Below are 12843 nucleotides of genomic sequence, written 5' to 3'. Positions count from 1 at the left end.
TGAAACACCTTTTATCGCCAGATGAACCGGCGGATAAGACGTTCGAGGAGATTGTTACTGTCCTGAAAAATCACCTAAACCCCACGCCGCTGATGCTAGCGGAACGATTTAAATTTTACAGCAGAAGGCAGCTGAAGGATGAAAGCAATGCTGAATATTTAATGGAATTGCGTAAGCTAGCAAAGTACTGTCAGTTTGGAACGAGACTGACAGAGGCGCTACGAGATAAATTTGTGTGTGGTTTATTAAAAGAAGATACACAAAAGCGATTGCTCGAGGAGAATGAGCTGACGCTTGAGAAAGCGGTCACTATGGCAGCAGCACACGAAGCCGCAGCGAGAGGCACGGCAGTAATGCAGCTACGGTCACCGGAACTCAGTACAAATAAATTGGGTTTGAGTACTGTAAAATGTTATCGTTGCGGAAAGACAACGCACGATCAGAACCAGTGTTGGTTTAAAAACCAAGAATGCAGAACGTGTGGCAGGCTTGGCCACATAGCTAAAGTATGCCGGTCAGGAAAGAAGACCAGCAACAAAAAGTCACCGCAAGGAAAATACATAAAGGTACACAAGGTGACAAAGAACAGTTCGACCGAACAGAAGTCAGATTCAGACGCTAGCAGTAATGAACTGGGTAGCTTAAGAGTACACAACGTTGGTAAGGATGCAGATCTCCAGACAATTTGGGTCACCCTTCAGATAGCTGGAGTCCAAGTAAAGATGGAATTGGACACTGGATCGGCATTGACGGTCATGAATAAGAAAGATTACAAAAGGTTATTCCAACATATTCCCCTACGGGATACGGAGATTATATTGAAAACATACACGGGGCAAAGAGTGTACCCCATCGGAAAGATAGAGGTAAAAGTGGTCCACAAGGGCGAAGAAAGCCAAGTAATGGACTTATATGTGCTACCTGAAGGAGGTCCACCACTACTGGGACGGGAGTGGATTAGGAAAGTGAATATGGACTGGCACTCCTTGAAGGCACTAACGGTAGATTCCGGGGAAACAGACGTCAAACTTAAACGATTGTCCAGAATATTGGATGATGCTAAAGAGGTGTTCCAGCAGGGACTGGGAACACTGAGAGGAATTACGGCAAACATCAAGATTGATGAACATGCACACCCAAACATTTTTAAAGCCAGACCGGTACCCTATGCAATACGGCCTACTGTAGAAGCGGAACTGGAAGCGCTAGAACGTTCAGGTGTACTGTCTAAGGTAGATTGGAGTGAGTGGGCTACGCCCATTGTTCCCGTTATGAAACGTCCTTCGAGCAACAAGCCAGGAGAACCAGGGAAGGTTCGCATCTGTGGAGATTTCAAAATCACCGTTAATCCGGTGCTTCACACGGTGCAGTATCCGCTTCCGCGGATTGAGGATATTTTTGCTTCGTTGTCTGGCGGGAAACACTTCACCAAGATAGACCTGGCGCAGGCGTACTTGCAGATGGAGGTTGAAGAAGAGTCACGCCAATGCCTCACGATCAACACGCATCGAGGTTTGCACCGGTATAATAGGCTGGTTTTTGGAGTGGCATCGGCTCCAGCAATTTGGCAGAGGGCCATGGAGCAAGTATTACAGGGAATTCCAGGCACACAATGTTACCTGGATGATATTCTGATTACAGGTGATGGTGATGAAGAACACCTCGCAAACTTGGAACTGGTGCTCAACAGACTGAAAGAGTATGGACTTAGAGTTAATCGGCAGAAATGTGAGTTCTTCCAGAAGCGGATCTCGTACTGTGGTCATGTCATTGACCGGGAGGGGCTTCATAAGTCTCCTGACAAGATAGAGGCAGTTGTAAAGGCTCCCGCTCCGGATAATGTCTCTCAGTTGAGGTCGTTTCTAGGATTGATTAACTATTACCATAAATTTCTACCAAATCTATCCACGGTACTGCACCCGCTAAACGCTCTTTTACAGAAGGGGGTACCATGGGAATGGAGCGAAAACTGTAAGAAGGCATTTCGCAAAAGCAAAGAATTGATCACCTCAGAGGAAGTGTTGGCTCACTTCAACCCGACACTGCCTATTCGGTTGGCTTGTGATGCTTCTCCATATGGTATTGGGGCAGTACTCTCACACAAGTTGCCAAATGGCACGGAAAGGCCAGTCGCGTTTGCATCCAGATCATTGACCTCCGCTGAGCGCAACTATGCGCAGATCGATAGGGAGGCTCTCAGCCTTGTATGGGGAGTGAAGAAGTTTAATCATTACCTGCAGGGCCAAAAATACACACTTCTGACAGACCATCAGCCGTTGGTATCCATTTTTAACCCTAAGAAGGGTGTTTCAGTGATGACAGCACAGCGCCTCCAGAGATGGTCCCTTTTCCTAGGGGCACATCAATATCAAATAGAATTCAAAGGTGCGAAGCAGCATGGCAATGCTGATGGGCTGTCGCGCCTGCCACTACCTGAAGAAGAAGAAGAAACGACGAAAGTTGACCCTGTTGAGTTATTTCATTCGACCATCATCGAGTGTTTACCAGTCACCAATGCAAGTATTGAAAGAGAAACCAGGAACGACCCGACACTGTCCAGAGTCTACGAGGTGACAGTGAAAGGATGGCCAACACGTGGTGATCCTCTGTTACCGGCATTCTCGGCAAGGCGAGACCAGCTGTCCGTCTGCCATGGTACTTTGATGTACGGGACAAGAGTGATTATTTCTCCCAAGTTAAGGGAAAGAGTTCTAAAAGAACTGCATGAAGGTCATCTGGGGGGAGTTAAGATGAAAAGTCTTGCTAGGGCTTATGTATGGTGGCCGGGTATTGACCAACAGATAGAGGAGTTGACGAAAAGCTGCGCTGGGTGCCAAAAAGTGCAAAATGCACCTCCGATCGCACCACTACACCCATGGGAATGGCCTTCAGCCCCATGGCAACGCGTACATATTGACTTTGCTGGTCCATTCATGGACTCCATGTTCCTAATTGCGGTGGACGCACATTCCAAATGGCCAGAAGTGATCAAGATGAATACCACTACTTCAGAAAAGACAATTGCGGTGTTAAGAACAATATTCGCAAGGAACGGATTGCCAGAACAGATCTGTTCGGACAACGGACCACAGTTCGTGTCGGAAGAATTCCAAAAATTCTTAAAGAAGAATGGGGTGAAACATTATACCTCTGCCCCATATCATCCGGCGACAAACGGGTTGGCCGAGAGATTTGTCCAAACATTCAAAAAGGCAATAAAGGCCATGAACGATGATCAGATTCCGCTACAGCACAAGGTGGACAATTTCCTAATGGCGTATCGAAACGCCGCTCATGCAGTGACTAACCAAAGTCCTGCCATGATGTTTTATAACAGGAGGTTGCGGTCCAGGTTGGACTTGTTAAAACCAAATGTGCGGAGGGAAGTGGAAAACAAACAGTTCCGGCATATTAATAACAAGTCCACTCGAAGTTTCGAAGTAGGACAACCAGTGTTGGCAAGGGGCTATGGAAACGAAAAATGGCAGTCCAGAACAATTCGGGCTAGACAAGGACCTCTGATGTACACAGTAGATATTGGTAACAATGTGATAAGGCGTCATGTGGATCAACTGGTAGAATCAAGAGCAAGGGTCGAACCCATGGTTGCGACAGAGACAACTGTGGAAGACGTTAATGAACCTGAAGCATCTACCTCGGCAGGGACTGTACCTGATGATGACGTCCAATACATAGGAAACCAACAAGAAGAGTCACCTCAGCAACAAGAATCAGAGACCACTGAAAGGCGTTATCCAGACCGAATCAGAAGGCCTCCTGAGAGACTGAACCTTTGAACTGTTTATACCTGAAGTTATATATGTATATATGTTATGATGTTATGTTAAATGGGGATATGACTATTAAGCTAAAAAGGGAGGATTGTGGTGTATGTAACCTGTTCCACCTTAAGAGAACTTAAGCCTGTTCCACCTTAAGAGATGTACTACTTGCTCTGGCTGCTGTATACGTAATACGTAATACCGGTGGTGAGCACTGTGTAGTAAGATTGTATTTAGTATAGTCCTGACCTCCAACCAGTAAAGACCTGTTGAACTTTAATCTTGTAGTCTGTGTGTTATTAATTACAACTAGAACACACAGACTTTACATTATCTACCATGACATTAGGTGGCATTGTATTGGCCCAGATTTTCCTGTCAAAGTAATGGTGTGACTAATGGTGCTCGTCGTTAATTATGTACAAATGGTACAGCAACTTCAGGCGAGGGACAGATGTGCGGTTAAACTCAAAAATCCAAAAGTTGCTGTCAGAGTTCCGCCACTCCACCGTTAGCTTCGCGAAATCAACATCTCGCTGTCTGCCTCACCATTGAAATGCATTGAACGGCGTGAAGTTGCTGTATTTGTGCAGTAGATACAAACTAAACTCACCACAGAAAGATAAGTCTTGCCCATTCCAGCCTAACAACGTGATAAGTGGTAATTACTTCCGGTTTTAATTGTGATTGGAGATTTTTAAAATGTCACATTAAATTTTTGTTTACTTTCCAATCCTTCAATCTGATTGGCTAAGGAGGTACACAATTGCTTGCCCTGTTCAAGCAGGTCGCAGATGCCGTTTCCCTCGCTGCGCCATTAACAGCTCGCACATTCAGCAACTTGCCACGCGAAAAAATTAAAAACCTAACCGTGCAAGGGCCAGTCTAATTCATGGCAGATGCTGTTAGATGCCCTGCTACAGCAAAATTTGGCCCAGTGTCTTTTCCCCACAAATCAGTCAAAATGTCTTCAGGAAAAAGATCATCCATCATTTTTCCTCGGTAAATAAAATTTCTAATGTCTAAAATAAGAATTTAAACTGAATAATTGGGTAATTATATATTCCACAAGAACAGGAATACATTTATCCATTGTATTTTTAATGCCTTCATTAAGAACAATTACTTGAAAACTGTAACCTCTCCCAGAGACTTGATACTTTTGCCCAAAGCTGTGACTATTAGCCAAGTACAGTCCGAGCAAATGCAATGTACCCCCTTTCCCACACTGCACCAGTAGCAGTTACTGAACTGAACTGCCGGAATGTTTATCTGCAGTTTTTGCAAAATTGTTTTTTTTTAAATTAATTTTTTTTAAAAGCTAGAGAACAGACTTCAATGCTTTATTCGGGTAAAGCTAAAATTGGGAGCTTTTTTACTGTAAAGAGGCTGTCGGAGAGAAAAAGACGGAATCAGAGCAATTTCCTGGCTGAAGGCAACCGTAAAGTTTGGGACTTCTACCCGAGATATTCCATCAAAATATGAAACTGCATAAAGCATGGAATTTCAAAATTCTGAGGTCATTTTCAAAACAATATACCTGCTCGGTGTTTTCATTGATTCAATTATATTGATTAAAGCGAGCCATGTGCTTATTTACTGTTCTAGGGATGGAGAGGGAGACATTGAGATAAAAAGGGAGATAGAGAGTGAGCACTTTCTATTTGTTCCCTCTTTATCTTCTGCTGCTAAACCCCATGGCCCCCCCCCCGCCAGTGCTGCTAAACCCCAAGCCCCCCCCCACCAGTGCTGCTAAACCCCATGGCCCCCACCCCCAGTGCTGCTAAACCCCAAGACCCCCCCCCGCAACCAGTGCTGCTAAACCCCATGGCCCCCACCCCCAGTGCTGCTAAACCCCATGCCCCCCCCACCAGTGCTGCTAAACCCCATGCTCCCCCCACCAGTGCTGCTAAACCCCATGCCCCCCCCACCAGTGCTGCTAAACCCCAAGCCCCCCCCCACCAGTGCTGCTAAACCCCATGGCCCCCACCCACAGTGCTGCTAAACCCCATGCCCCCCCCACCAGTGCTGCTAAACCCCATGCCCCCCCCACCAGTGCTGCTAAACCCCATGGCCCCACCAGTGCTGCTAAACCCCATGCCCCCCCCACCAGTGCTGCTAAACCCCATGCCCCCCCCCACCAGTGCTGCTAAACCCCATGGCCCCACCAGTGCTGCTAAACCCCATGCCCCCCCCACCAGTGCTGCTAAACCCCATGCCCCCCCACCAGTGCTGCTAAACCCCATGGCCCCACCAGTGCTGCTAAACCCCATGCCCCCCCCACCAGTGCTGCTAAACCCCATGCCCCCCCACCAGTGCTGCTAATCCCCATGGTCCACCCACCCCCAGTGCTGCTAATCCCCATGGTCCACCCACCCCCAGTGCTGCTAATCCCCATGGCCCACCCACCCCCAGTGCTGCTAATCCCCATGGCCCACCCACCCCCAGTGCTGCTAATCCCCATGGCCCCGCCACCCCCAGTGCTGCTAAACCACATGGCCCCCACCCCCAGTGCTGCTAAACCCCATGGCCCCCCCAGTGCTGCTAAACCCCATGCCCCCCCGCAGTGCTGCTAAACCCCATGCCCCCCCAGTGCTGCTAAACCCCATGACCCCCCCCCGTGCTGCTAAACCCCATGCCCCCCCGGTGCTGCTAAACCCCATGCCCCCCCCGAGTGCTGCTAAACCCCATGCCCCCCCCAGTGCTGCTAAACCCCATGCCCCCCTCCCAGTGCTGCTAAACCCCATGCCCCCCCCCGAGTGTTGCTAAACACCATGCGCCCCCCAGTGCTGCTAAACCCCATGCACCCCCCCCAGTGCTGCTAAACCCCATGCCCCCCCAGTGCTGCTAAACCCCATGCCCCCCCAGTGCTGCTAAACCCCATGCCCCCCCCATGCTGCTAAACCCCATGCAACCCCCAGTGCTGCTAAACCCCATGCCCCCCAGTGCTGCTAAACCCCATGCCCCCCCAGTGCTGCTAAACCCCATGCCCCCCTACTGCTGCTGAACCCCATGCCCCCCCAGTGCTGCTAAACCCCATGACCCCCCCCCGTGCTGCTAAACCCCATGCCCCCCCGGTGCTGCTAAACCCCATGCCCCCCCCCCGAGTGCTGCTAAACCCCATGCCCCCCCCAGTGCTGCTAAACCCCATGCCCCCCTCCCAGTGCTGCTAAACCCCATGCCCCCCCCCCGAGTGCTGCTAAACACCATGCGCCCCCCAGTGCTGCTAAACCCCATGCACCCCCCCAGTGCTGCTAAACCCCATGCCCCCCCAGTGCTGCTAAACCCCATGCCCCCCCAGTGCTGCTAAACCCCATGCCCCCCCATGCTGCTAAACCCCATGCACCCCCCAGTGCTGCTAAACCCCATGCCCCCCCAGTGCTGCTAAACCCCATGCCCCCTGGGTGCTGCTAAACCCCATGCCCCCCTACTGCTGCTAAACCCCATGCACCCCCCCCCAGTGCTGTTAAACCCCGTGCACCCCCCCAGTGCTGCTAAACCCCATGCCCCCGCAGTGTTGCTAAACCCCATGCCCCCCCAGTGCTGCAAAACCCCATGCCCCCCCAGTGCTGCTAAACCCCATGCCCCCCCAGTGCTGCTAAACACCATGCCCCCCCAGTGCTGCTAAACCCCATGCCCCCCCAGTGCTGCTAAACACCATGCCCCCCCAGTGCTGCTAAACCCCATGCCCCCCCAGTGCTGCTAAACCCCATGCCCCCCCCAGTGCTGCAAAACACCATGCCCCCCCAGTGCTGCTAAACCCCATGCCCCCCGTGCTGCTAAATCCCATGCTCCCCCAGTGCTGCTAAACCCCATGCCCCCCCCAGTGCTGCTAAACCCCATGCCACCCCCCAGTGCTGCTAAACCCCACGCCACCCCCCTCAGTGCTGCTAAACCCCATGCCCCCCCCACCAGTGCTGCTAAACCCCATGCCCCCCCACCATTGCTGCTAAACCCCATGCCCCCCCCACCAGTGCTGCTAAACCCCATGCCCCCCCCACCAGTGCTGCTAAACCCCATGCCCCCCCCACCAGTGCTGCTAAACCCCATGCCCCCCCACCAGTGCTGCTAAACCCCACCCCCCACCAGTGCTGCTAAACCCCATGCCCCCCCCACCAGTGCTGCTAAACCCCATGCCCCCCCCACCAGTGCTGCTAAACCCCATGCCCCCCCCCCCACCAATGCTGCTAAACCCCATGGCCCCCCCCCACCAGTGCTGCTAATCCCCATGGCCCACCCACCCCCAGTGCTGCTAAACCCCATGCCCCCCCACCAGTGCTGCTAAACCTCATGGTCCACCCACCCCCAGTGCTGCTAATCCCCATGCCCCCCCCACCAGTGCTGCTAAACCCCATGGTCCACCCACCCCCAGTGCTGCTAATCCCCATGGTCCACCCACCCCCAGTGCTGCTAAACCCCATGCCCCCCCCACCAGTGCTGCTAAACCCCATGCCCCCCCCACCAGTGCTGCTAATCCCCATGCCCCCCCTCCACCAGTGCTGCTAATCCCCATGGCCCACCCACCCCCAGTGCTGCTAATCCCCATGGCCCACCCACCCCCAGTGCTAATCCCCATGGCCCCGCCACCCCCAGTGCTGCTAAACCCCATGGCCCCCACCCCCAGTGCTGCTAAACCCCATGGCCCACCCACCCCCAGTGCTGCTAAACCCCATGCCCCCCCCAGTGCTGCTAAACCCCATGGCCCCCCCAGTGCTGCTAAACCCCATGGCCCCCCCAGTGCTGCTAAACCCCATGCCCCCCCGTGCTGCTAAACCCCATGCCCCCCCAGTGCTGCTCAACCCCATGCCCCCCCGTGCTGCTAAACCCCATGCTCCCCCCCCAGTGCTGCTAAACCCCATGCCCCCCCCGAGTGCTGCTAAACCCCATGCCCCCCCAGTGCTGCTAAACCCCATGCCCCCCCAGTGCTGCTAAACCCCATGCCCCCCAGTGCTGCTAAACCCCATGCACCCCCCCAGTGCTGTTAAACCCCATGCCCCCCCAGTGCTGCTAAACCCCATGCCCCCCCGTGCTGCTAAACCCCATGCCCCCCCAGTGCTGCTAAACCCCATGCCCCCCCCAGTGCTGCTAAACCCCATGCCCCCCCAGTGCTGCTAAACCCCATGCCCCCCAGTGCTGCTAAACCCCATGCCCCCCAGTGCTACTAAACCCCATGTACCCCCCAGTGCTGCTAAACCCCGTGCAACCCCCCCCCCACTGCTGCTAAATCCCATGCCCCCCCAGTGCTGCTAAACCCCATGCCCCCCCAGCGCTGCTAAACCCCATGCCCCCCCAGTGCTGCTGAACCCCATGCCCCCCCAGTGCTGCTAAACACCATGCCCCCCCAGTGCTGCTAAACACCATGCCCCCCGTGCTGCTAAACCCCATGCCCCCCCAGTGCTGCTAAACCCCATGCACCCCCCAGTGCTGCTAAACCCCAAGGCCCCCCAGTGCTGCTAAACCCCATGCCCCCCCAGTGCTGCAAAACACCATGCCCCCGCAGTGCTGCTAAACCCCATGCCCCCCGTGCTGCTAAACCCCATGCCCCCCCAGTGCTGCTAAACCCCATGCCCCCCCAGTGCTGCTAAACCCCATGCCCCCCCAGTGCTGCTAAACCCCATGCCCCCCCCAGTGCTGCTAAACCCCATGCCACCCCCCAGTGCTGCTAAACCCCATGCCACCCCCCTCAGTGCTGCTAAACCCCATGCCCCCCCCTAGTGCTGTTAAACCCCATGGCCCCCACCCCCAGTGCTGCTAAACCCCATGGCCCCCACCCCAGTGCTGCTAAACCCCATGCCTCCCCAGTGCTGCTAAACCCCATGCCACCCCAGTGCTGCTAAACCCCATGCCCCCCCAGTGCTGCTAAACCCCATGCCCCCCCAATGCTGCTAAACCCCATGCCCCCCCAGTGCTGCCAAACCCCATGGCCCCCCAGTGCTGCCAAACCCCATGGCCCCCCCCAGTGCTGCAAACCCCATGCCACCCCCCAGTGCTGCTAAACCCCATGGCCCCCCCAGTGCTGCTAAACCCCATGACCCCCCCAGTGCTGCTAAACCCATGGCCCCCCCCAGTGCTGCTAAACCCCATGGCCCCCACCCCCAGTGCTGCTAAACCCCATGGCCCCCACCCCCAGTGCTGCTAAACCCATGCCCCCCCAGTGCTGCTAAACCCCATGGCCCCCACCCCCAGTGCTGCTAAACCCCATGGCCCCCCCAGTGCTGCTAAACCCCATGTCCCCCCCAGTGCTGCTAAACCCCATGGCCCCCACCCCCAGTGCTGCTAAACCCCATGCCCCCCCAGTGCTGCTAAACCCCATGCACCCCCCCAGTGCTGCCAAACCCCATGCCACCCCCAGTGCTGCCAAACCCCATGCCCCCCCCAGTGCTGCCAAACCCCATGCCACCCCCCAGTGCTGCTAAACCCCATGGCCCCCCCAGTGCTGCCAAACCCCATGGCCCCCCCCCCAGTGCTGCCAAACCCCATGCCCCCCCCCCCCAGTGCTGCCAAACCCCATGCCACCCCCCAGTGCTGCTAAACCCCATGGCCCCCCAGTGCTGCTAAACCCCATGCCCCCCCCAGTGCTGCCAAACCCCATGCCCCCCCCCCAGTGCTGCCAAACCCCATGCCCCCCCCCCAGTGCTGCCAAACCCCATGGCCCCCCCCCCAGTGCTGCCAAACCCATGCCCCCCCCCCAGTGCTGCCAAACCCCATGCCCCCACCCCCAGTGCTGCCAAACCCATGGCCTCTCTACTCCCAATAAATACTAAACTGCAGAACCATCCCCTCCTAAGTACATCTAAATGCCACGACACCCGAGTGCTGAAAAATCCCACTACCTGCATCATGGTGCTTCTAGGCTACGAGAGCTCCACCCAGTGCTACAAAGGCCGAGGGCATTCCTCCCCCTACATGCTACTAAACCCAGTTACCTCCCCTTCCCCAGTGCCACCAAGCACCATGTACAGGAAACTCTCTTTTAACCAGCAAAATTCAGGAGTAGGTTCAGGTAAGTTTTACTTCATATTAGTGGCAGTTCCTGGATCTGTGGCTGTGTAACTGAGGTTCGTGCACTTTTTGCTAAGCAACAGGAACGCTTGGTCTGTGGCCGGAGTTCCTGCACATGTTGCTAAGCAACAGGGAAGCCTGGATTTGCTGCTGTGTACGGAGCTCTCGTACCTTTTAAAAACGATACCTCTCTGTAATCCGGACTTTTTGATAAACCGGCACCACGCCGGTCCCATTGGTGCCGGATAATAAAGAGTTTCCTGTACCTGCTTGAAATCTGGTGCATGTTGCCTATCACCTTGCTTTAATCCTAAGCTTTAAATAAAAGACAAGTTAAAGTTATTACATAGAAAATTGTTAGGTGCTCCCATGGCCAAGGTGTGCACTGGATGTGCAATTTTAAAAAATTACCCCTATAGCATAGGTGACATAACCCACCTATGCCTCATATGTCCACTATCGATGACACGTGGTATTTTCAAATTGCTTTTTGTTACTTCACACTATAATATGTGGAATGTTTGTAAAACAAGTGATCTTGAGGAATTGATGTACATAATTTTCTTTTTGCAGTAGAACATGGAATTGGGAAGATCAAAAAGAGAGAAATATCCAGTAGACCAAGCTTTATACTGTAAAATGTACACAAATTATGAACCCAGACTGAATAAGCGTTACTCTGTGAGTCTTCCCCATAGCACATTCCAGAAAGGTAGGGGTGCCTTCATTATCTTTATGAGTAAAGTTGGATTTGTATTATACTTTTTTCATCCTTTTTTGCTGCCTTTCTCCACTTCATAGAATCTTACAGCACAGAAGGAGGCCATTCGGCCCAATGTGCCTATGCTGGCTCTGTGAAAGAGCGATCCGATTAGTCCCACACCCCTGCTCTTTCCCCACATCCGGCCAATTTGAGTACATACCCATTATCCCTACTCTCTGTCTCCTACCTCCTAACCAATTCCCTATCCAAGCCGATAGGTTACCTCCAATTCCAAGCACTCTCATTTCAGTTAACAATCTCTTTAACGTAGGCAACTGGGTACCTACCATGAGGCAAACCAAAGGCAATGGAATTATACTACGACCCAGGATTGAGTGCTTGTGATCCAGGTTGATAATGTTCACAGAATACAGATGGCAATCTCGATAGCTGTCTTCCTGAGGTTATGGCCAACCCATTCTGATGGTTTAATTGGATCTGTTTGTATTCTAGCTGTGCATAATACAGACATGGAAGGAGGGCAAAACTCACCTGTCAATGCTCATCCAAGACATGAGTTGATATCACCAGTGCTGAGAAATGATCAAGAGTTTCAGGAACATGTTGACACAGAAACAATGATGGAGTATTCAGACAGTTTCAAAGAACTGAACCAAAGTAGATATGCTTCCCGAGAAAATGAATTGGAAATCAACCATCTGACAAGTCAGCTAGACAGCAAGAACATTCAACATTTGAAAGAAAAATACCAGGGTAACAGTTTACTGTTTGAAATAATCAATACGGCTTTTTAAAAACTTTGTATTGTAAGTGAACACACAGTAGTCTGTGTTCATATGTACTCTACTGATTTGGGGTTCCTTTTTTGAAGCCTCCGCTAATGTTTAAAAAAAAGTTCTTTTTTAAGTTTCTCCCTTCACCTCCTGATTCTTTGTTGGGGTATGGTTCCATCACCACCGGTGGCCATTGTTCATGGGTGAACCTTTACAGTGTCAACAAGCTATTTCATCATGGGGGAGCATCACAGCAGAGCCCAATCTTATCCTCAGCCAATGTCCACACATGCATACTTTCATCAGGGCCGGTGGACAGGAATCAGGAGCAAAATCCTAGCCAATTTCCCTTCCCAGCCCAGCGGCACTGAGGACAACTGTAGTGTCCCTACAGCTGCCCAAGCTAATCTTCTATCTATCTATCTTATTATCTTATTATTATTTTTTTTAATCTACCTATCTATATATATAAAGCGGCTCTTCTGTCTGTCTGTCCGTTCTCTATACGTTTGAAAGTTATAGAGCGTACCGACGTGCGCGTCACGTCAAAAGAAAGCTTACG

The 12843-nt window shown here is 52.5% G+C and overlaps 1 pseudogene across 1 annotated transcript in view; it reads left to right on the top strand.

Annotated features, from left to right (window-relative positions):
• The window catches only part of LOC147121559 (uncharacterized), a 33331-nt pseudogene extending 20701 nt beyond the window's left edge, over window positions 1-12630 (top strand). Inside the window, exons 3-5 of the transcript XR_015077575.1 lie at window positions 533-541; window positions 11358-11496; window positions 12001-12630. The product of XR_015077575.1 is annotated as an uncharacterized LOC147121559 (transcript). The remainder of the gene's footprint in view (window positions 1-532; window positions 542-11357; window positions 11497-12000) is intronic.
• The last annotated feature ends 213 nt before the right edge of the window (window positions 12631-12843 follow it).

Source organism: Somniosus microcephalus, chromosome 3 (genome assembly GCF_052327205.1).
Source record: "Somniosus microcephalus isolate GS21.2 chromosome 3, FLI_Smic_1.0, whole genome shotgun sequence".
In the NCBI taxonomy this organism is placed as follows: domain Eukaryota; kingdom Metazoa; phylum Chordata; class Chondrichthyes; order Squaliformes; family Somniosidae; genus Somniosus; species Somniosus microcephalus.
The sequence above is the reverse complement of the archived record's forward strand: the minus strand, read 5'-3'. Positions and strand labels throughout refer to the sequence as shown.